The sequence below is a fragment of the Lithobates pipiens genome, unplaced genomic scaffold, assembly GCF_037356315.1.
Source record: "Lithobates pipiens isolate NorthernLeopardFrog02 unplaced genomic scaffold, aLitPip1_a1.2 Scaffold_22, whole genome shotgun sequence".
Taxonomy (NCBI): domain Eukaryota; kingdom Metazoa; phylum Chordata; class Amphibia; order Anura; family Ranidae; genus Lithobates; species Lithobates pipiens.
The window spans coordinates 116,340,122-116,363,134 of NW_027507784.1; positions in this window are offsets into that span (position 1 = coordinate 116,340,122).

Below are 23,013 nucleotides of genomic sequence, written 5' to 3' on the forward strand. Positions count from 1 at the left end.
GCCCCCATAGTGAGCTGCTTGCTGTGGGGGCTCTTGGCAGAAGGCAGGAGCCAGGAGCACAGGTCAGGTAAGTATAACATGTTTGTTATTTAGACATTTAAAAAAAATGACTTTAGTATCACTTTAAAGTATTAGTTAGATTACTGGCTTACTTCTCTGTGTCATCTAAGATTTGGGAATTGGGTTTGAGTTGGCAGTTAATTCCCAGGACATTTAATTTGCCATAGGTATATGTCCCCCATGGTAGTGCACAGCTTCCCATGCCTTTTGTTTGACAGTAACTTGCTAATCAAGCCTACAAATGACCAAAATGAAATAATAGTATCCCCTCCCGAAATTTAAAAGAGTTGGCTGCCAAGTTCCCAAAATGTATATTTTGAGCACAATTTTCACAACTGTTTGCTAACCAGATCCCAACAGGTTTTTAAATCCCCATTAAGTAGAGTAAACTTTCACATTTTACAATTTACTAATTCTTCAACCACTAATAGAGGCATTTAAGAACTACTGCTTTGTTTTCTACTCAGTTAAAAATATGATTTCATTGTTATTCAAATGTATAAACGTGTACTTATACCACCCACCTATGAAGAAAATCCAGCGTGATTTTTACTTTTTCTAAAAAAAAGTCCAGCAATGCTGCCTTCAGCCTCTAGCTCTGATTGCTGTCTGGGGTACGCTGAAAAATTCGCTCTTGGGAGATAGATTGCCCATACAGCAAAATATAGAGCAGGTCTCCCATCTCCAAGCAGTGCTCTCTATTGGTGGTCATGACTCACGTACAACCTCTTTAATGTAAATATACAAACATATGTGCAAACAATATTTTCAGAGGAGGAATCCCAATATATTGACATTTTTGGGGTTTCAGGTATCAGTGCAAATGCAAAATGTTTAGCGGAGTTCAGTTAAGCCTCATACACACGATAGGACTTTGTACAAACTTTCCCTTGGATTTTTGTACAAAGGGCGTCGGCCCTGAACTTGTATTGCATACACACAGCAGGACTTTTTCAGCCAACTTTCACCAAACCACGTGGTTTTTCTGCTCTCTACCGCCACCTTTGGTCAACTTCTGTATTGTTGTCTGATCTTTTGCATTGGTTCTGAGCATGCCTGTTTGCACTTTGTACAAAAGTCCTATGGTTTTCTGTACACACGATCAGACTTTGCTCCATCGGACTTTTGTTGGCAGAAAGTTTGTCCGTTCGCACAGCCAACAAAAGTCCGATGAAAACCAAAAAAGTTTGTCCGATGGAGCGTACACACAGTCGGATGTTGCTCCAAAACAGCTAATTTGCATGTTTGTTGTCAAAAAGTCTGATCGTGTGTATGGGCCTTTATACTTTCAGCATAATCAAATTGGAGAGAAACTTTATCTTTGCAGAATTACAATCTTGATCCAGTGGGACAGGAGACAAATTACTGTTTGCTCTCTTACTTCTTGGCTGTTTGTAGTTTCCATTGGGAACAAAGTAGATCTTTAGATTGTTACTTTGCTTGTCATTTTTTAAGTATTGCTTTTTGATTTTCTTTTCCCTCAACAGTTTATTTTTTCCTAAAGGGATTTACCTTCTGAAGATGAAGAGACATAACAAATAACATTTGATTCATTGCATCTAAGAGACTCCTAGGTTTTAGCTTTTGATGCAGCTTTTTTAATGATTGCCATGAAGTTGCTCCATCACAGCATCTTTTTATCCCTGATAGCATTGCACTCCTAATTTTTTTTTTTGTTCTTTAGTTATTCTCGTAAAGAAATAAACTGAGTTTAGATTTTATTACGTTGCATGTGTAATTGATTTTTTTTTTTTTTTTTTTACTTTTTATGTTATTGCTTGACACAAATACAACAGTAATGCCCCAATCTTATTCGAAACAACTTAAAAGTTAAGGCGTTTTTTGGTTGCTTTCACTGCAACACGTGAGTGGTAATAGGCCTTAATGAAAGGATAAAAGAAGGACAACATGTCTAAAAGCTATGAAAAATGTACGCTGCAGATGCAGTGGTGAGGGGTGTACACAGCCCCAGTGCTTTTCTTAGCTGCTGTGGCAGGATGTATACACCCTGCCAATTTCAATGAGGGCACTCTGCAAGCGCCCCCCAATAATGGGGTACAAGGGGTTAAAGCAGGCAGTGAGGAGATTGTAGGAAAGGGGGAACAGCATTTCTAAGTGTAGTAGTTAAAAAACACTATAACAGTTAAAAGGTAGATAACTCACAATGGTAGATGAAATTGCGCTTGTAATAACATATAAGTCCTGCTTGCAATTCCCAGAGGGTCCCGCTGGGTGTCTCTGTCCACAATGGCAGACTGTCAGCTGTGCTGGTGGATTCCCGCTCTACCCTCAATGCTCGTGGAAGCTAAGAACGCTGAAGACTGGAGTGTGACTTGCTTCCAAGATGCAGGGTGAGGTGGCACACGTTCAGAGCATGCATGCTTCTTCAGATGGTCTGTTGAAGGACACTTTGTCCTAATGCAAAATGTAAACAATGGTTTCCTTGCAAGATAAGGCCACCAGCTCAATCGCTGGCCATGAAGAGGTGATGATGGTGACCAAGGACATGATTCTGGACATTGGACATGATCTGATTTTTAACTGCATCCCCAGGCTCTTCCAACAATAAAAAAGGAAGGTAGGGATAGCGTAATGGAAAGGGTGAACGTGGAAGTTTTAAAGGTTCTTTTTAATCTTGATTTCTCATGTAGCTGCTGCTGGATAGTCACTCTTCTAGTCCAGCAATTAGCTTATCTACATAGATTCACAGAGGAAAGCCCTATTTTATGTCCAGTAAAGGTTCTTATTTTAACTGAGGGATTTCTTCTGGCCCCCCGAAACTTGCTGGTGGTGTTTAGTGTAAACCAATAAATAATATGGACACTTTTTCATTTGTTCTGGCGTTTCTTTGCTTGGTGTAGCTGGAAATCTCAATAATTTAACCCAATGAAAGAAAACAGTAAATAGCATATCAGTGAAAAGACTTTTCCTACTGAAGAAGTAAAATATATATATATACAGTGGTGTGAAAAAGTGTTTGCCCCCTTCCTCATTTCCTGTTCCTTTGCATGTTTGTCACACTTAAGTGTTTCGGAACATCAAACCAATTTAAACAATAGTCAATGACAACACAAGTAAACACAAAATGCAATTTGTAAATGAAGGTGTTTATTATTAAAGGTGAAAAAAAATCCAAACCATCATGGCCCTGTGTGAAAAAGTGATTGCCCCCCTTGTTAAAACATACTATAACTGTGGTTGTCCACACCTGAGTTCAATTTCTCTAGCCACACCCAGGCCTGATTATTGCCACACCTGTTCACAATCAAGGCATCACTTAAATAGGAGCTGCTTGACACAGTAAGGTCCACCAGAAGATCCTTAAAAGCTACACATCATGCCGAGACCCAAAGAAATTCAGGAACAATTGAGAAAGAAAGTAATTGAGATCTATCAGTCTGGAAAGGGTTATAAAGCCATTTCCAAAGCTTTGGGAATCCAGCGAACCACAGTGAGAGCCATTATCCACAAATGGCGAAGACATGGAACAGTGGTGAACCTTCCCAGGAGTGGCCGGCCGCCCAAAATTACCCCAAGAGCGCAGCGACGACTCATCCAAGAGGTCACAAAAGACCCCACAACAACGTCGAAGGAACTGCAGGCCTCACTTGCCTCAGTTAAGGTCAGCGTTCATGCCTCCACCATCAGGAAAAGACTGGGCAAAAATGGCCTGCATGGCAGAGTTCCAAGGAGAAAACCACTGCTGAACAAAAAGAACATCAAAGCTCGTCTCAATTTCTCCACAACACATCTTGATGATCCCCAAGACTTTTGGGACAACATTCTGTGGACCGATGAGACAAAAGTGGAACTCTTTGGAAGGTGTGTGTCCAAGTATATCTGGCGTAGAAGGAACACTGCATTTCATAAAAAGAACATTATACCAACAGTAAAATATGGTGGTGGTAGTGTGATGGTCTGGGGCTGTTTTGCTGCTTCAGGACCTGGAAGACTTGCCGTGATAAAAGGAACTATGAATTCTGCTGTCTACCAAGAGATCCTGAAGGAGAATGTCCGACCATCTGTTCGTGTACTCAAGCTGAAACGAACTTGGGTTCTGCAGCAGGACAATGATCCTAAACACACCAGCAAGTCCACCACCGAATGGCTGAAGAAAAACAAAATGAAGACTTTGGAGTGGCCTAGCCAAAGTCCTGACCTGAATCCTATTGAGATGTTGTGGTATGACCTTAAAAAGGCCGTTCATGCTCGAAAACCCTCTAATGTAACTGAATTAGGACAATTCTGCAAAGATGAGTGGGCCAAAATTCCTCCAGGATGCTGTAAAAGCCTCATTGCACGTTATCGCAAACGCTTGGTTGCAGTTGTTGCTGTTAAGGGTGGCCCAACCAGTTATTAGGTTTAGGGGGCAATCACTTTTTCACACAGGGCCATGATGGTTTGGATTTTTTTTCACCTTTAATAATAAACACCTTCATTTACAAATTGCATTTTGTGTTTACTTGTGTTGTCCTTGATTATTGTTTAAATTGGTTTGATGTTCCGAAACACTTAAGTGTGACAAACATGCAAAGGAACAGGAAATGAGGAAGGGGGCAAACACTTTTTCACACCACTGTATATATATATAAGTATGTATTTTTGAAAAAAAAATCACAGAAAACAATCTGAATTAAAAACTAGAGTGTATTATTTTACAAACAATAGCCAGAAATATTGTGTAGTTGATGCACAGTATGAAAGTAATATTGGGACACAATTTACTGTGGAAAGACAAGGCAAATTTTAATCAGGTAATAAAACTTAGAGGGAGACATAAGAGGTTTAATTGTTAAATAAAAATGAGATGTTAGTGTTTCAAAGGCAACAGCCATAAATACTGCACAATATTTTAGGGGGATAGATGAGACAGGATTTATTGTTAAATAAAAATTAGAGTGTGGTAATTCTGAGATAAAAGCCATAAATTATTATAGAAACTTGATGAGGAATATGTATGCAGCAATTTCTTGTGAAATAAAACATAGGGGTTGATTTACTAAAGGCAAATAGTGCAATTGCGCTTTGCAAGTGCAGTTGCTCCAAAGCTTATTAAATGAGGTAAAGCTTCACTTTACAAAGAATACCCATTCAGATGCAAGGAAAACAAAAAAAAATGCATTTTTTCTTACACCTGACTGGATGATGGAAGTCAGCAGGGCTTCTGCTCATTTACTAAGCTCTGGAGCAACTGCTCTTGCACAGGGCAACTGCACATTGCAAAGTGCACAGTCTATTGGCCTTTAGTAAATCCACCCCTTAGACTGTCATATTTTAGACACAACAGCTAGAAATCTTGTACAGACTTGCTGCACAGTATGTAAACATTTTTTTAGGCTGCAATTTCAGAGGAAAGGCAAGGCAGTTTTTATTGAAAAATAAAAATAAGATTGTAGTATTTAAGAGACAAGAGCCAGAAATATTGTAGAGATTTGATGTACACTATGAAAGTGACTATAGTAGGCCAATAGTTAAGAGAGAGAGATTAGCAGATTTTATTATTTTTGAGAGAAAAGTCACACATTTTGTACAGTCACAGGAGAGTAGCTTTTTAGGTGGCAATAAAAGAGAAAGAGACAAGGTCTTATCTTGACATTAACATAAGAGTGTATTTTTTCAGAGGGACAATAACTACAAATATTTTGAGTTCATGGATCACTGGAATAGGCTGTAAACTAGGATGCACAGATCATGTTTTACCCTGCAGCAAATATTATAAACTTTGCAGCTAAGGCCAATGTGTGCCTGAGCACTAGAATAAGGTTGGAGAGGCTGCATTTCGTAGCCCATCACACTGCAACTCACCGTAATGTAGTACATTACACTACTTAATATAGCATTGTTTAGCACTGTATAGTAGAGTAGCAACTATCACTCCCTACAAATACCTGGTTAGTTCCCCATACTTACTCCAAGCCTCCAACACACACTGGCATAATGCTGCAAAGCCTGAATTTTATAGGGAAGAGAACAGGGAGGAGCTATGGTTCAGGCTAAACTCAGTTCAGCCCAAACCCACTGCAAACTATCTTATGACAGCAGGCCACAGGCTCAGTGAGCTGTGGCTGTGAAATTTGGCCACACAACAAAGAAGTGGGGTGCTGGTAGCATGTAACATGGCCATGTGTCCATATTAGGTCAATGACACCAGCATCCCCAACCCTTTGTTACACGTAGGGCCGTTTTTAAAGCAGGGCAAAAGGGGCAGCTGCCCTGGGCTCTGTCATTGTTGTGGGGACCAAAGCAGCTTCCTCATACATGCCAATTATCCCAGTTTAAATTCCCTTGTCCCTTGAGGTCTTAGTCCCATGCTGTGTCCTCCTGATATCTCAGTGTGAAGTTATGTTACTAATGCTGCCCAGCTCTGCCCTGTTGTGTACAGATGATTCTCCTGCAGACCCTGTGTTTATATGTAAATACTGACATTGATATGTAAATAGTGATGGCATTCATATGTAAATAGAGCCAGACTGGCAGGATTCATATGTAAATAGAGGTGGTATTCATATGTATAGCATGCCCCCCTGAGGTCATATCCACCATTACCTATACTGGATGCTGCGCACTGGGTAGGTAAAGGGGCACGCTTGAAAGTCCTGCCTACAACTGTGGTCATTAAGCTTATCATCAGCCTGTTCTGCAAAGGTAAGCAAATTAGTGGGGGGGATAGTATGGGGTGTGTAGAGGTAGGCAGAGAAGGAATTATAGTTTGGGGTGCATAAGTGAGCAAGGAGGGGATGTATAGAGATAAGTAAGGTGGGTGCAAAGATGAGTAGAGGAGGCAGGTAGAGTTAAAGGGGGAGTGGAGAGGATGGGGGAGGTTTGGGGTGCAGAGGTGCCTATTAATTTCTATGGGCTGCTCTATGCGCTACAAATGCGGAAGAAACTCCCAAACTCTTTTCCAAAATCCCACGGTGCCAAGGCACATGTCAGCAGATGTGTGAGGGTGTCATTAGCAATTAATAGCACTGCTGTGTATCTGCTAAAGGGCAGCACATTTCTGTGGTGTCAGGAAAGTGATTTTGCATGCTTTCCTAATGCACACAAATGTGAATACAGGCTAAATGTCTCAGTTACATTGGTTGTCAGTCTAAATCTTCTCATTACATTGCATTGGTGCTTGTGTAGAATCCTTTCATTCACACTAGTGGCCAGTGTGAATGTCCCCCTTACATTGGTGGTCAGTGTAAATTCCTCCTTACATTGGTGGTTACTGTGAATGCTTCTATTATATTAGTGGTCATTGTAAACCCCTATTACATTGGTGGCCAATGTTGAAACTCCTCTTTATATTGGTAGTCAGTATAAAAAAAAAATCAGCATTGCCATTGATCACACCCTCCCCTCCCCCCAGCACTGCCACTGAGCCCAGGAGTCCAAGGATACCTTGGAGTTTTCTGTCTATTAATAGGCCCCCTCATCTCCCCAGTCCATAGTGTGCAGGCAGTGAGGAGATGATGTGCTGTAACCTCTAGCAACCAATCAGTAAGTAGTAATGATGTGCAGTAACCTATAACAACCAACCAGTGAGCAGCATTGATGTACAGTAACCTCTAGCAACCAATCAACAAGCAGAAATGATGTGCTGTATCCTCTAGCAGCCAGTGAGTGGTAATGATTTACTGTAACCTCTGGCAACCAATCGCAATCCCTGTCTGAGTCTAGCTGCTCTTTATTGTATGTCTCAAAGCAGGTGGAGAGTGAAACTGCATGAAGGGGGGGGCCGAAAAAAATTTTTGCCCAGGGTCCAAGAAATATTAACCGCTTAACTAGATGCTGACCGCCAACCGTCAAATGACGGCCAGGCGGCGCACCTATTGTGGCGGGAGGCCGTCATATGACGGCCTCCTGTTTAAACAGGGAATGCGCGCGATCGTGCGCGCGCATCCCTGTTTCTTCGGTGGCGGCGTGTCACGGAGACCCCGCTCGCCACCGAAACGGGGTGAACAGCCATTGGTTATGGCTGTTTACCACGTGATCGGCCGTGATGAAGTCACGGCCGATCACACATGGTCACACCCCGGCTGTGCACAGCGCATGCGCGCGATCGCGAGCGCGCTGCGCGTGCACGTCGGTGGCGGCGTGTTCCCCGGGAACACTGCTCGTCACCGACGCTGGTAAACAGCCATTGGCTGGCTGTTTACCCACGTGATCGGCTGTGATCCTTTTACAGCCTATCACTAAAATGTAAACAAACCGCGGTAACGTGATGTTACCGGGTTGTTCTCCTCCTCACACACCGATCGTGTGTGAGGAGGAGAATGCAGTAACATCTAGTTACCGCCTAGTGTACACCAATCACACTGATTGCCCCCCCCCCCCCCCAATAAAGAGGACCTGTCACCACCCCTCATAGTACCTGTCAATCACAGTCCATCAGAGTACCTGTCACAGTCCATCAGAGTATTTGAGTACCTGTCACAGCCCATCAGAGTACCCGAGTACCTGTCCCAGCCCATCAGAGTACCAGAGTACCTGTCCCAGCCCATCAGAGTACCCGAGTACCTGTCACAGCACATCAGAGTACCCGAGTACCTGTCACAGCACATCAGAGTACCCGAGTACCTATCACGGCCCATCAGAGTACCCGAGTACCTGTCACGGCACATCAGGGTACCCGAGTACCTGTCACGGTCCATCAGAGTACCTGTCACAGTCCATCGGGGGTACCCGAGTACCTGTTACGGCACATTAGGGTACCCGAGTACCTGTCACGGTCCATCAGAGTACCCGAGTACCTGTCACAGTCCATCAGAGTACCCGAGTACCTGTCACAGTCCATCATGGTACCCGAGTACCTGTCACAGTCTATCAGAGTAGCCGAGTACCTGTCCCAGTTCATCTGAGTACCCGAGTACCTGTCACAGTTCATCTGAGTACCCGAGTACCTGTCACAGTTCATCTCAGTACCCGAGTACCTGTCACAGTTCATCTGAGTACCCAAGTACCTGTCACAGTTCATCTGAGTACCCGAGTACCTGTCACAGTTCATCTGAGTACCCGAGTACCTGTCACAGTTCATCTGAGTACCTGTCACAGTTCCTCTCAGTACCCAAGTACCTGTCACAGTCCATATGAGTACCTGTCACTGCCCTTCAGAGTACCCAAATACCAGTCACCAAGCCAACAGAGTACCTGTCACCAGGCCATCAGAGTACCCGAGTACCTGTCACCAGGCCATCAGAGTACCCCGAGTACCTGTCACCAGGCCATCAGAGTACCCCGAGTACCTGTCACCAGGCCATCAGAGTACCCCGAGTACCTGTCACCAGGCCATCAGAGTACCCGAGTACCTGTCACCAGGCCATCAGAGTACCCGAGTACCTGTCACCAGGCCATCAGAGTACCAGAGTACCTATCTCCAGCCCATCAGAGTACCCGAGTACCTATTTGCAGCCCATGTCTCATAGAATATACGTTGGGATGTTTGCTTTCCAAAATGGGGTCATTTTGTGGGTAATTTCACTGTCCTGGTGGCCCAGGACCTTCAAAAGTGTGATGGGTAGGAATGAAATGAGATGTGTCATTTATGCTCCTAGAACACCTGAACGTACTACTTCAATGTTCGGCCTCTCTATGTGGCCAGGCTGTGTAAAAGTCCTACACATGTGGTATCGCCATACTCGGGAGGAGTAGCAGAATGTGTTGTGCGTTGTAATTTTTGCTATATACATGCTATGTGTTAGAAATATCTCATAAATTGACAATTTTATGTAAAAAAAAATGAGTTTAAATTTTTTCCACATATTCCAAAAACTTTTGGAAAAAAATTAACCATTCAAAAGACTTATTATGCCTCACAGATTATACGTTGGGGTGTTTGCTTTCCAAAATGGGGTCATTTTATGGGAAATTCCATTGTCCTGGTACTCCAGGGCCTTCAATAGTGTAATAGGTGGTTGAGAAATTAGATGCGTCATTTTTGCTCGTAGAACGTCTGAAGGTACTACATCAATGTTGGTGCTCTGTATGTGGCCAGGCTGTGTAAAAATCTCACACATGTGGTATCGCCGTATTCGGGAAGAGTAGCAGAATGTATTTTGGGGTGTAATTCGTTGTATGCATATGCTGTGTGTGAGAAATAACCTGATAATATGACAATTTTGTAAAAAAAATAATAATAATAAAAAAAATCTTCATTTTGCAAAGAATTGTGGGAAAAAATGACAACAAAACTCATCATGCTACTTACTTAATACCTTGGAATGTCTACTTTGTAAAAAGGGGTCATTTGGGGGGTATTTGTACTTTCCTGACTTGTTAGTGTCTCAAGAAATGAGGTACACCTGATGTACTGAAGGCCTGATCAGATGTGATCAATTTTCAGCGATTGGCACCATAGTTTGTAGACTCTATAACTTTCACAAAGCCCAAATAATATATACTAATGGGGGTTATTTTTACCAAAGATATGTAGCAGTATAAATTTTGGACAAAATGTATGAAGAAAAATTACTAATTAGCAAAAATGTATGACAAAAACAAAGAAAAAGGCATTTTTTTCACAAAATTTACATTTTATTTTATTTATAGCACAAAAAATAAAAAACTCACTAGTGATTAAATACCACTAAAAGAAAGCTCTATTTTTGTGGAAAAAAGGACGCAAGTTTCATATCGGTACAGTGTTGCATGACTGAGTAATTGTCATTCAAACTGTGAGAGCGCTGAAAGCTGAAAATTGGTCTGGTCAGGAAGGGGGTGTAACTGCACTGTATTGAGGTGGTTAAGGACCGCCTCACACCGATGTAAGTCGGCAGAATGGCACAGCTGGGCATAAGCACGTACAGGTACGTTGCTCTTTAAGTGCCCAGCCGTGGGTCGCGAGTGCGCCGCCGGCGGCGTTCTTGAGACCCGATCCTGAGCTCCGTGACCGTGGCCACGGGCCCCACAGACCCGATCGCCGCCGGTGTCCTGCGATCGGGTCACAGAGCTGAAGAACGAGGAGAGGTAAGTGTAAACAAACCTCTCCTCGTGCTTCCTACTGAGCCTGTCACTGATCGTCTGTTCCCTGTTATAGGGAAAGACGATCAGTGACGTCAGACACCAAGCCACACCCCCTACAGTTAAAAAAAACACACACATACTTAACCCCTACACTGCCCCCTAGTGGTTAACCCCTTCACTGCCAGTGACATTTTTACAGTAATCAGTGCATTTTTAATTTCACTGATTGCTGTATTAATGCCCATAGTCCCAAAAATATGTCAAAATTGTCCGACGTGTCCGCCATAATGTCGCAGTCACAATAAAAAATCGCTGATTGCCGCCATTACTAGTAAAAAAAAAAATTCATAAAAATTTAATAAAACTATCCCCTATTTTGTAGACACTATAACTTTTGCGCAAACCAATCAATAAACGCTTATTGCAATTTTTTTACCAAAAATATGTAGAAGAATACGTATTGGCCTAAACTGAGGGAAAAAAAATTTTTTTATATATTTTTGGGGGATATTTATTATAGCAAAATGTAAAAAATAATGCGTTTTTTTCAAAATTGTCGCTCTTTTTTGTTTATAGCGCAAAAAATAGAAAACGCAGGGGTGATCAAATACCACCAAAAGAAAGCTCTATTTGTGGGAAAAAAAGATGCCAATTTTGTTTCGGAGCCACGTCGCACGACCGCACAATTGTCAGTTAAAGCGATGCAATGCCGATTCGCAAAAAGAGGCTTGGACCTTTTAGCTGGAAAATGGTCCGGGGCTTAAGTGGTTAAAGATGGCCCTGGTTACACGCAGCTGCAGGGCTGGGTAATTAGAGGCCGCTGTTGATTTGGCCAGCAACTTGCTGTCACATGACAGCTTCCTTCCGGTTCAAACCCTGGCTCAATGCTAGAGGGGACTAGCACTGTTGCTGTAACTTCCTAAAAAGTGTTAAGCCGGCCATAAATGGAGCAATTTTCCCCATCAGCACAGTTAGTCCCTCCTGTGGAGCCATTGGGGTTGATTTACTAAAGGCAAATCAACTGTGCACTTTACAAAGTGCAGTTGTTCCAGAGCTTAGTAAACAAGGTAAAACTTCACTTGGTAAAGAATACTCAATCACATGCAAGGAAAATAGCAGCATTTTTGCTTGTACATGATTGGATGATGGACGTCAGCCGAACTTCTGCTCATTTACTAAACTCTGGGGCAACTGCTCTTGCAGAGTGCAACTGCACTTTGCAAAGTGCACAGTCTATTTGCCTTTAGTAAATCAACCCCATTGTGTTCTTTTGGTGGGGGGAACCATTCCTGCCAGAAGAACACAGTAATTACTGCTAGTGGCTATAATAGCCACCAGAAATAATTGCATGTCAATTCCAACAGGCTAGTAGCACCCAAGTTGAGTGTTTGATCAACTTGGGTACATTCAGCCTGCTCATATAGGATTCAAATCGCGTCTGATGCCTGCAGAACCAGCCGATTCAAACTGTTCTATGGCTGGCTTTAGCTGGAGTTCAGAGTTTTGTTAGTCTAATGCCACGTACACACGATCAAACTATCCGGCGGAAAAGTCCGGCGGACTTAGAAAGTAGTTTTGACTCAAAAACTGTCCGCTGGACTCGCAGTCCGGCGGACAATACGGCCGTGTGTGCTGCTAGTCCGCCGTACTTTTGAAATGAACAGACTTTCCCGCACAGAGAAAAGTCCGTTCATTTTGAGCACGGCTCCAGGTAGCCAGGACTAGCGAAGGAAGTCAATGTGGCCGACTTTGGTGGCGAGATTGACACGACTCTGGCCCCGTCACCTGGTATGGACTTAAAGGGGAAGCCCTATGCCGAAAAAACCCCCCCAGGTCCATATCAGACCCTTATCCGAGCACGCTACCCGGCCGGTCAGGAAAGGGGGTGGGGATGAGCGAAGCTCCCCTCCTGAGCCGTACCAGGCCTCGTGCCCTCAACATGGGGGGGTGCCCCAAAGCACCTTGTCCCCATGTTGATGAGGACAAGGGCCTCTTCCCGACAACCCTGGCCGTTGGTTGTCGGGGTCTGCAGGCGGGGGGCCCCCCACCCTATGTGAATGAGTATGGGGTACAATGTACCTCTACCCATTCATCTGTGGAAAAAAAATGTAAATAAAATACAACACACAAGGGTTTAAAATAATTTATTGCACAGCTCCGGGGGTCTTCTTCCATCTTGGGGGTTCTTCTCGCTGGACCCCCCCATGTTGAGGGTACATGGCCTGGTACGGCTCAGGAGGGGGGCTGCTCGCTCGTCCCCACCCCTTTCCTGACCAGCCGGGCTGCACGCTCGGATAAGGGTCTTATATGGACCTTTGGAGGGATCCCCACTCAGTTTTTTCGGTGTAGGGCCTCCCCTTTATGTCCATACCAGGTGACGGGGTCAGCGATATGTCAATCTTGCCACCGAAGGCGGCGACATTGACTTCCTTCGCTAGTCCCGGGTACCTGGAGCCGCGTTCAAAATTAACAGACTTTCCTCCATGTGTGGGAAGTCCGTTCATTTCAAAAGTATGGCGGATAGTCTGGGGGACTAGGTCCGCTGGACCTAGTCCACCGGAGAAGCCCCGTGTGTGGGCAGGTTCACTCGTTCGGAAATTTGGCAGACTTTCCGGCGGTTTGTAAGCCAGACTAAGTCCACTGGATAGTCTGATCGCGTGTACGCGGCATTATCTATTTAAACCTGCTAATTCATCTAACACTTCACAACTACAGACTGACAATGCTGCTGCACAAGGGTGGCTCCATTGCTTCTCCAGTGGAATGGAGATACGCTAAGAAGTTATTGGCTAGATAATCAGATAATCAATTAGAAATAAAGTAAAAAAAATCCTAAAAAAAAAAGAAGAAGAAGAAAACAAATGCAGCCAGCCCATTTAAAGCAGAACTAAACATATCCACTGGAATGTTTCCCAAAACAGTTGCTTTCAAGGCATACTATGAATGATAACTGTCACCCGGCCCGGACTGGGACAAAAAATAGGAGGTGACTAGAGACCATTGGCTGTGGGGTGAATGTGCGAATACAGACTTTGTTCAGCGGCGGCCTGGGTTGCCATGGATCGGCTTGGTAGGTGGGGAATGAGGAGACTCTGCTCCTCCCACGACCACCCAGCATAACCTGCAGCCGGCTCTGCATGTCACACCCGGACATGCGGCCCGGCGGCCAATCCGGGTCTGGGGGCATGTATATGTATAAATATATACCCAAAAGAACTCTCACACTCTCACACAATGTCTGACTGATGCCATTACTTTGATCCCTTTCACACTGAGGCGCTTTTCAGGTGTTGTAGCGCTAGAAATAGTGCCTGAAAAGCGCCTCTCAAGCTTGCCTGGTGTGAAAGCCTGAGTGCTTTCACACTGGGGTAGTGCATTTGTGGGATGGGAAAAAAAGTCCTGCAAGCAGCATCTTTGGGGTGGTTTGGGAGTGCTGTATGCACCGCTCCCAAAATGCCCTGCCCACTGAAATGAATGGGCAGCTCTTCCAAAGTGTCTGCAAAGTGATTTTTGGCGCCTTTAACCACTTCAGCTCCGGACCAATAAATACCTTAAGGACCAGAGGTCTTTTTGCAATTTCGCACTGCGCTGCTTTAACTGGTAATTGCGCGGTCATGCAATATTGCAGCCAAACGAAATTTGCGTCCTTTTCTTCCCACAAATAGAGCTTTCTTTTGATGGTATTTGATTGCCTCTGTGATTTTTTTTTTTTGCGATATAAATGGAAAAAGAGCGAAAATTTTGAAAAAAAAAGATATTTTCTTCTTTTTGTTATAAGAAAAATCGAATAAACTAAATTTTAGTCATACATTGAGGGCAAAATTTATTCAGCCACATGTCTTTAGTAAAAAAAATGTCAATAAGCGTATATTTTTTGGTTTGCGCAAAAGTTATAGCGTCTACAAACTAGAGTACATTTTCTGGAATTTACACAGCTTTTAATTTATGACTGCCGATCTCATTTCTTGAGGTGCTAAAATGGCAGGGCAGTACAAATCCCCCCCAAATGACCCCATTTTGGAAAGTAGACACCCCAAGGAAATTGCTGATGGGTATGTTGAGCCCATTGAATATTTATTTTTTTTGTCCTAAGGGATTGAATAATGACAAAAAAAAAAAAAAAATTTTTTTTTACAAAAAGTTGTCACTAAATGATATATTGCTCACACATGCCATGGTTATATGTGGAATTGCACCCCAAAATATATTCCGCTACTTCTCCCGAGTATGGGGATACCACATGTGTGGGACTTTTTGGGAGTCTAGTCACGCACGGCACCCCGAAAACCAATCACCACCTTCAGGATTTCTAAGGGTGCAAATTTTTGATTTAACTCCTCACTACCTATCACAGTTTCGAAGTCCATAAAATGCCAAAATAGCACAAAACCCCCCCAAATGACCCCATTTTGGAAAGTAGACACCCCAAGCTATTTACTGAGAGGCATGTTGAGTCCATGGAATATTTTATATTTTGCCAAAAGTTGCGGGAATATTACAAACTTTTTTTTTTTTTGCACAAAGTTGTCACTAAATGATATATTGCTCACACATGCTATGGGCAGAAGTCAAATTACACCCCAAAATAAATTCTGCTGCTTCTCCCGAGTACGGGGATACCACATGTGGGGGACTTTTTGGGAGCCTAGCCACGTACGGGACCCCGAAAACCAAGCACTGCCTTCCGGATTTGAATATAAAATGCTACCAAAAAACCTGTTAGCGATGGCAGGGATCAGGCCTGACTCTGCGATCGCTGCAGTTATGTGTTTAGTGTTTTGTAAGTGACAGTGATCGATCGATACTGCACTTGGGTGGGCTGGGCAGAGGGGCAAAACGCAGGTGCCAGCAGGTATTTGGGCTGATCCCGCTAACAATGCGTTTTTTTGGAACCCTAAACTGCTGGGGACGCTAGTATAGATCTGATCAGATCAGATATTGATCTGTTCAGATTCTATACCACTACGGGAGGTGTATGCTTTGTGTGTGGGTGTTAGCGGTACTGGCACTAACCTAGCGCTGCCTGGGGCGACGCAGACCCTGACCCTAAAACCTAATTGATATCACCCGCCGGGTGATCAGGGGGTTAAACCTTTATTGGGTAATAAATGGTGGGTGCCCTGATGCTATAAAAAACAAACTAACCAGAGTCACCCGTAACACTTATACGGTGATCAGTGGTGAAAGGGTTAACTAGGAGCAATCAGGGGGTTCAAATTTTTATTAGGTAGTATATGGGGGTCCCTAGCGCTATATAAAAACCTGACGGGGAACCTAAATAACTAACTGGCTAACCAGCGTCACCAGTGACACTTATACTGTGATCGCTGGTGAAAGGGGGTGAAAGGGTTAACTAGCAGAAATCAGGGGGTTAAAACCATTATTGGGTAGTATATCGGGGTACCTAGCGCTATAAAAACCTGGCGGTGAACCTAAAAAAATAACTAGCTACCTAGCGACTGTAGCGACACTAATGCAGCGATCAGAAAAACGATCGCTTAGTGACACTGGCAAAAGGGGGTGAAAGGGTTAACTAGCAGAAATCAGGGGGTTAAAACCATTATTGGGTAGTATATCGGGGTACCTAGCGCTATAAAAACCTGGCGGTGAACCTAAAAAAATAACTAGCTACCTAGCGACTGTAGCGACACTGATGCAGCGATCAGAAAAACGATCGCTTAGTGACACTGGCAAAAGGGGGTGAAAGGGTTAACTAGCGGCAATCAAGGGGTTAAAACCATTATTGGGTAGTATATCGGGGTACCTAGCGATATAAAAACCTGGCGGTGAACCTAAAAAAATAACTAGCTACCTAGCGACACATGCAGCGATCAGAAAAATGATCGCTTAGTGACACTGGCAAAAGGGGGTGAAAGGGTTAACTCTAGGGGCAATCAGGGGGTTAAATCTTTATTGGGGGGTGATAGGGGGCTACCCTGGACCTAACACTAACTGTCCTGACAGTTTTTACTGTCACAACTGACACTGAATGCATTGATCAGTAAAGAAATGATCAATGCAATCAGTGACACTGTGACTGGGGGGGAGGGGGGGCGGGGGGGATCGGGGGGCGATCGGGGGGGGGATCGGGGGGGGTTTGTGTGCCTGTGTGTACCTACATGTCAGTGTAGTGTTGGTGCACACTTACTTTTACTTTTCTCCTCGTAGTCCGGTCAAAAAGACCGCCCCGAGGAGAATGACATCACTTCCTCCTTCCTGTGTAAACAATACACAGGGGAGGAAGCTTCTCATTGGCCAGGAGCGATCCAGAGGGGGTGGCCGAAAACCAACGGCCATCCCCTCATCACGGAGCGCTCCTGGACCGAATCGGACCGCCGTAACCAGCGGGAGGGGGTCCGATCGGACCCCCCACCTGCTGGAAGCCAATCACGTAGATGTACGTGATTGTGCCTGCCTGTGCCATTGTGCTGACGTACATTGGCAATACGGCGGTCCTCAAGTGGTTAACCCCTTGATAACCCCTTCTTTGGGGTTAAAGCACCCCTCTACTGCCCACAAAGTGGCGCTGCAGCGCCGGTAAATTTGACGCTACCACGGGCAGTCTAGGTGTGTAAGGGGTCCTTCAACATTTGTTCAGCATCACTCACATTGTGTAAGACTCCTTTCATACTGAGGTGCTTAACAGGCGTTTTTGCGCTAAAAATAGAGCCTGTAAACTGCCTCTTCTGTGCCATGCTTACCTGGCTCCGCTTGCCCATCAGCGGGCCCGGGAGCTCCATGGCAGGTGCTGGCAGCTGAAGGGGAAGGAGAAGAGCAGACATGTGTCCGCTCTCCTCCTCTTCCTCTTGTGACTTGGAAACCGACATCTCTGGCGTCACTTTCGAGTCAAGATCTCAGTGTCCACGGCTAGCTCAGCCGGGAAATAATGTTTTGCAATGTGATCTGCATTTCAAAACATTTAGTGGAGCACAGAGGAGACACAGGGTCTTTTAGACCCTGCATATCTCAATAAAGAGATCCCGTCACCAAAAAACATCACATAGGAGACTTTTTGTCCCCTATGTGATGAGTTTTTTTTTTTTTTTACAAGTTACACCAAAGCATATAAAATCCCCCCTCCCAGAAAAATTTGGAGGCACTTGCCACCCCCACATATACACACGCACAAACGTAAACACATGCGTCTGGGTGCCTTCGTGTGAAAACATCAATTACAATACACATGTTACATATCGCCACAGTGAAAGCAATAATTCTAAGAGCAGACCTCCTCCATAATACTAAACTGATACCTATAGGGGGCCTTTGAAGTGTCGCCTATATAAAATATAGGGTACTGAAGTTTGATGCTATTTCACGGGCACACAAAACTGTAAGGGTTGGCATGTTGGGTATTTTTTTACTCTGTGCAAGCTCATCTTTTATATTTTACCAAAAAAAAATGAATCTATTATTGCGTTTGTTTGCCCTTAAATTCATGATAGTATGTATGCTTACTGAAATTTTGAGTTTCCTAGACCCTTGCGGTAATATTGTGTAAAATAAAAAATTGGAACTACCACTTTTTTATTCTCTAGGGTATCTGCTTTCAGTAAATATATAATATTTGATGGTTTTGTGTAATCTTCAGGCCTAAAATGATTTTTTCAACATGCGTGCAAAAAAACACAAAAACAGCTCTGGCAGCGAAAGGGTTAAAGTGATTGTAAGCCTACATTTTTTTAAAATAATAAGTATGTCATACTTACCTGATTTGTGCATTCATTTTTCACAGGGCAGCCCCAATCCTCCTCTTGTCAGGTCCCTGCTGGCTCCTTCCCCTAGCAAGTGTCCCCTTAGCAAGTTGCTTGCTAGGGGGGCACTTTTGTGTGCTCGCACCCTAGCCAGCTCTGTGCATTCATTGGCACAAAGCGTGGCTTGGCCCACCCCCACTCTCTCCTTACAGACTGTCATTGACAGCATCAGAAGCCAATGGCTCCTGCTGCTATTTCTGAGCCTAAGAGGAGAGAGAGTGGAAAGCTGCTGCTTTTGTGCACATTGTTAGATCAAGACTAGGCTCAGGTAAGTATAAGGAGGGGCTGGGGGAGAGCAGAACACAAAAGTTTTTTGTTTTTTTTACCATATTACATTGAATACATTAAAGTGGTTGTAAACCCTTACAAACCACTTTGACCTACAGGTAAGCCTAGATTAAGGCTTACCTGTAGGTCCAAGAAATATCTCCTAAACCTATACGGTTTAGGAGATATTTGCCTGAAGACAGGCACCGCTGTCTACGGCGCATGCGCCGTAGACAGCGACGCGCAGGCGCACTGAGCGCGGCATTTCCAACAATGGATCTGCCGCGCGTGTCGGCTCCCGTGCGCATGTGAGGGAGTGACAGCGGCAGAGCTGCGAGACGCCACCAACAAGATGGATGCGGCGGACTACAGGGGACAGCGGCGACTTCGCTGGCTCCTGTGTCAGGTAAGTGACACATAATGGGCTACTATGCGATGCATAGTAGTCCATTATGCTTTGCCTTTGCAGGGAATGAAAGAGGAAGTAAACCCATCAGGGTTTACTTCCTCTTTAAAGTGTTGGTTCACACAGGACGCGGCACGACTTGCAGCGCCGCGACCTGCCGCGACCTCAGCGGCGACTTGCAAAATGACTTCCATATAGAAGTCAATGCAAGTCGCCCGAAGTCGCCGCAAAAGTAGTACAGGAACCTTTTTTCTAAGTCGGAGCGACTCGAGTCACTCCTATTAGAACGGTTCCGTAGTACAGAACGGGGGCGACTTGTCAGGCGGCAAAGTCGCCTGGACAAGTCGCCCCTGTGTGAACTCACAACAGTAAAATGAGTCTGTATATGCAGTAAAGCATGCTTGTTATACTCACTGTGGAACCTAAGGGGTTAATCCTCTGCATTGTGTAAAAAGACTTTTTGATCCTATCTTCTGTAATGCTATCATTCTTCCACTGTCCCACATCTTTCTGCTGAGAGAACAGAGACTTGGGGACAAGCTGCACATGCTCAGTTTAGTGTGTGTTGCTAGAGAGTTTTTTTATTTTTCTTGGGAGAGTGCATGTGATCAGCACAGGGTCAATCAGCACTGTCCAGACAGAGGTTTAGGGGTTCTGCAGCCTCATAGGACAGTTGGAGTAGAATGAAAACTCCTCCTACAAGCTTTAACCAGACACAGGTAGAAGTCACAAGACTGCTATATACTGCTGATGAGAAAAATGTAGCAGTCATAGGTGTGCACAGCTTATTGCATTAAGGTGTGCACCTCAAAGCTCAAACGCATGTGTGTGTGTGCATGTGTATTTATACTGTGTCAGTAGGGCAGTGGATGGTGTCAATATTTTTTATTTTTCACAATTTTACTTTTTAAATGTGTTTTTACTATTTTTTTTTAGGAGCCCCGTTAGGGGGCTTTGGTGAAATATCAGGGGTTTAAACAGGGGGATTCTGTGCCACATAGGGTGATTAGGTTGTGCCCAGGCACACCTGGCACACCATGTGCGCACGCCTATGTTAGCAGTTCATAATTACTAAAATAATTGCATCTTTATGTTCTGTGTACTATGGGAGACCAGATATAGTGAATACATGGTCCTGGGTTTAGTAACACTTTAAAGCGGTTGTAAAGAACCGCTTGGCACTTTTTACCAACAGGTAAGGCTATAATAAGGCTTACCTGTAGGTAAAATAATTATCTCCTAAGTGTGCACCATTTAGGAGATATTCACCCTGCTTACAGTCAGTGACATCACTGGCACATGTGCTCTGAAGATACAGCATACCTTGCCAGAACTTCAGAGCTTTATGCTGGAGCCAAGGGCTCCGGTGTTCTTTGCGCGGGAGTGACATCATCATAGCTACAGCCGATCACAGCGCTGGAGCTTGCGAACCCGGAAAAAAGACAGGGGGAAACATGTCAGCTCTCTCAGCGGTGACTTCACAGTGCTAGAGGGCTTTGTTCCAGGTTGAGTATTTCATAATGTGCTAGTATGCAATGCATACTAGCACATTATGCCTTTGCCTTGTAGGTTTTTTTTTTGCACTTTGCTTTAAAGAGGTTTCCACTGAAAAAAAAAAAAAAGTCAGCAGCTACAAATACTGCATCTGCTGACTTTTAATAATTGGACACTTACCTGTCCCAGGGTCCAGCGTTGCAGGGGATCGAAGCCCTGATCGTCTCCCCCTCCGCTCAGCGGCGCTGGCATTTTAACTGTGGGCACCCCTTAGCAACAGACATTTAGAGGTGAGTAAAAAAAAAAAAAAATGTTATTGTTTTTTATTTCTCTTAAGCACATTAATACATTTTTTGGGGGGATGGAACTCCACTTTAAGGTGAAAACCATCTAGCTTCCCAACCATTTAAGAATTGGTAAGATGCAATATATTACATTTTTGTTTTGGGGATTACAGCTGTAGTGCGTAATCTTCATAGGAGTGTACCTTTAATTATTATAGATGCCATTAAAAATACTTTTAAAATGGCATATTTCTTACCTAAAATCTGATAAGATCCAAATTACCCTAGAAGCCAGACTAGCCAGTACCATCAGCATATAATAATCACCTTTTGCACAGGTTCTGTGTTATGTGAGGCACTAATACGTGTATAATGTGAGGCAGCAGAACATGCCCCTGAGTGCTGCTGACAATAGACCTGGTTTTGTGGCATGTCTCTGCTCAGATGGAAGCAGCCTGTGTATTGCAGAGCACCCATGCATAAATAATATCATTTTCATAAATTAAAACCTCCCCTGCAGAAGAAACATCTGTGCCTACCCCATTCTGAATAAAAGATGGTGGCATGCTAGCTGCCCCTTTTCTGACAGAAGAGTCCTCCATGAAACAAGCATTGCATGAATAACCCCCTGGAACAAGAATGCGCTTGTCTTAGACGCTCCGTTTCCGCAAACGTCGATTTTTGCGCAGCTGTCACTAGACGGGAGCCGGGGGAGCGAAGAGGAGAAGTTTGCAATTCTAATCTGTCCCCTGGGAGAGGAGAACAACTTCTGGGACTGATCCAAGCTAGTTCGTTTGATAGAGATATTGGCACCAGAAAGAATACCATTAAGAGCCCCAATAACATGTGTGGAATCTGTTATCTGTCTCTTTAGCGCTATTGGAAAGAAACTGGAAAGTAATTATAGCAAGATCCATCCCAATAGTATGATGACCCATGTAACACTTGGATGTATACATTGCACTTGATGCACTAGCTAAAAAAAACTCTTCTTCTTTTGATTTTTAATCCTAAATTCCTATATCCTTTGCAAAAAGGAATATTAAATACTAAATAATAAATAAATCTTATTTAAGAGTGCAAATAATCATATATAGATAGATAGATAGATAGATAGATAGATAGATAGATAGATAGATAGATAGATAGATAGATAGATAGATAGATAGATAGATAGATATTTCCTATCTTCTTATTCCATTTGCTAATATGTATATTAAATATTGAATTACTAAATATGAAATACTAAAAAATAAGACTTAGCTAAGCAAAGTTTTACTTGTATTTTTTTATGTACAAGGGGTTTATTTGCCAAAGGCAAAAATCTACTTTGCACATCAAGTGCAAACTGCAAGTGCAAAGTGCACTGAAAGTGCACTTGGAAGTGCGGTCACTGTAAATCCGAGGGGTAGATCTGAAATAAGGGGAAGCTCTGCTGATTTTATTATCCAATCATATGCAAGCTAAAATGCTGTTTTTTTGTTTTTTTTTCCTTGCATGTTCCCCTTGGCTCTACAGCAACTGCAATTCCGAGTGCACTTTTAGTGCAATTTCAAGTGCACTTTGCACTTGTAGTTTGCACTTGTAGTGCAAAGTGGATTTGCCTTTTGTAAATAACCTATTGTGTTTGTTCATTTTTAGTAATAAGAAATAATAAACTATAAACAATAACAATAAAATTTACTTGGGAGAGCTACCATACATATATATATATATATATATATATATATATATATATATATATATATATATATATATATATATATATATATATATATATATATATATATATATATATATA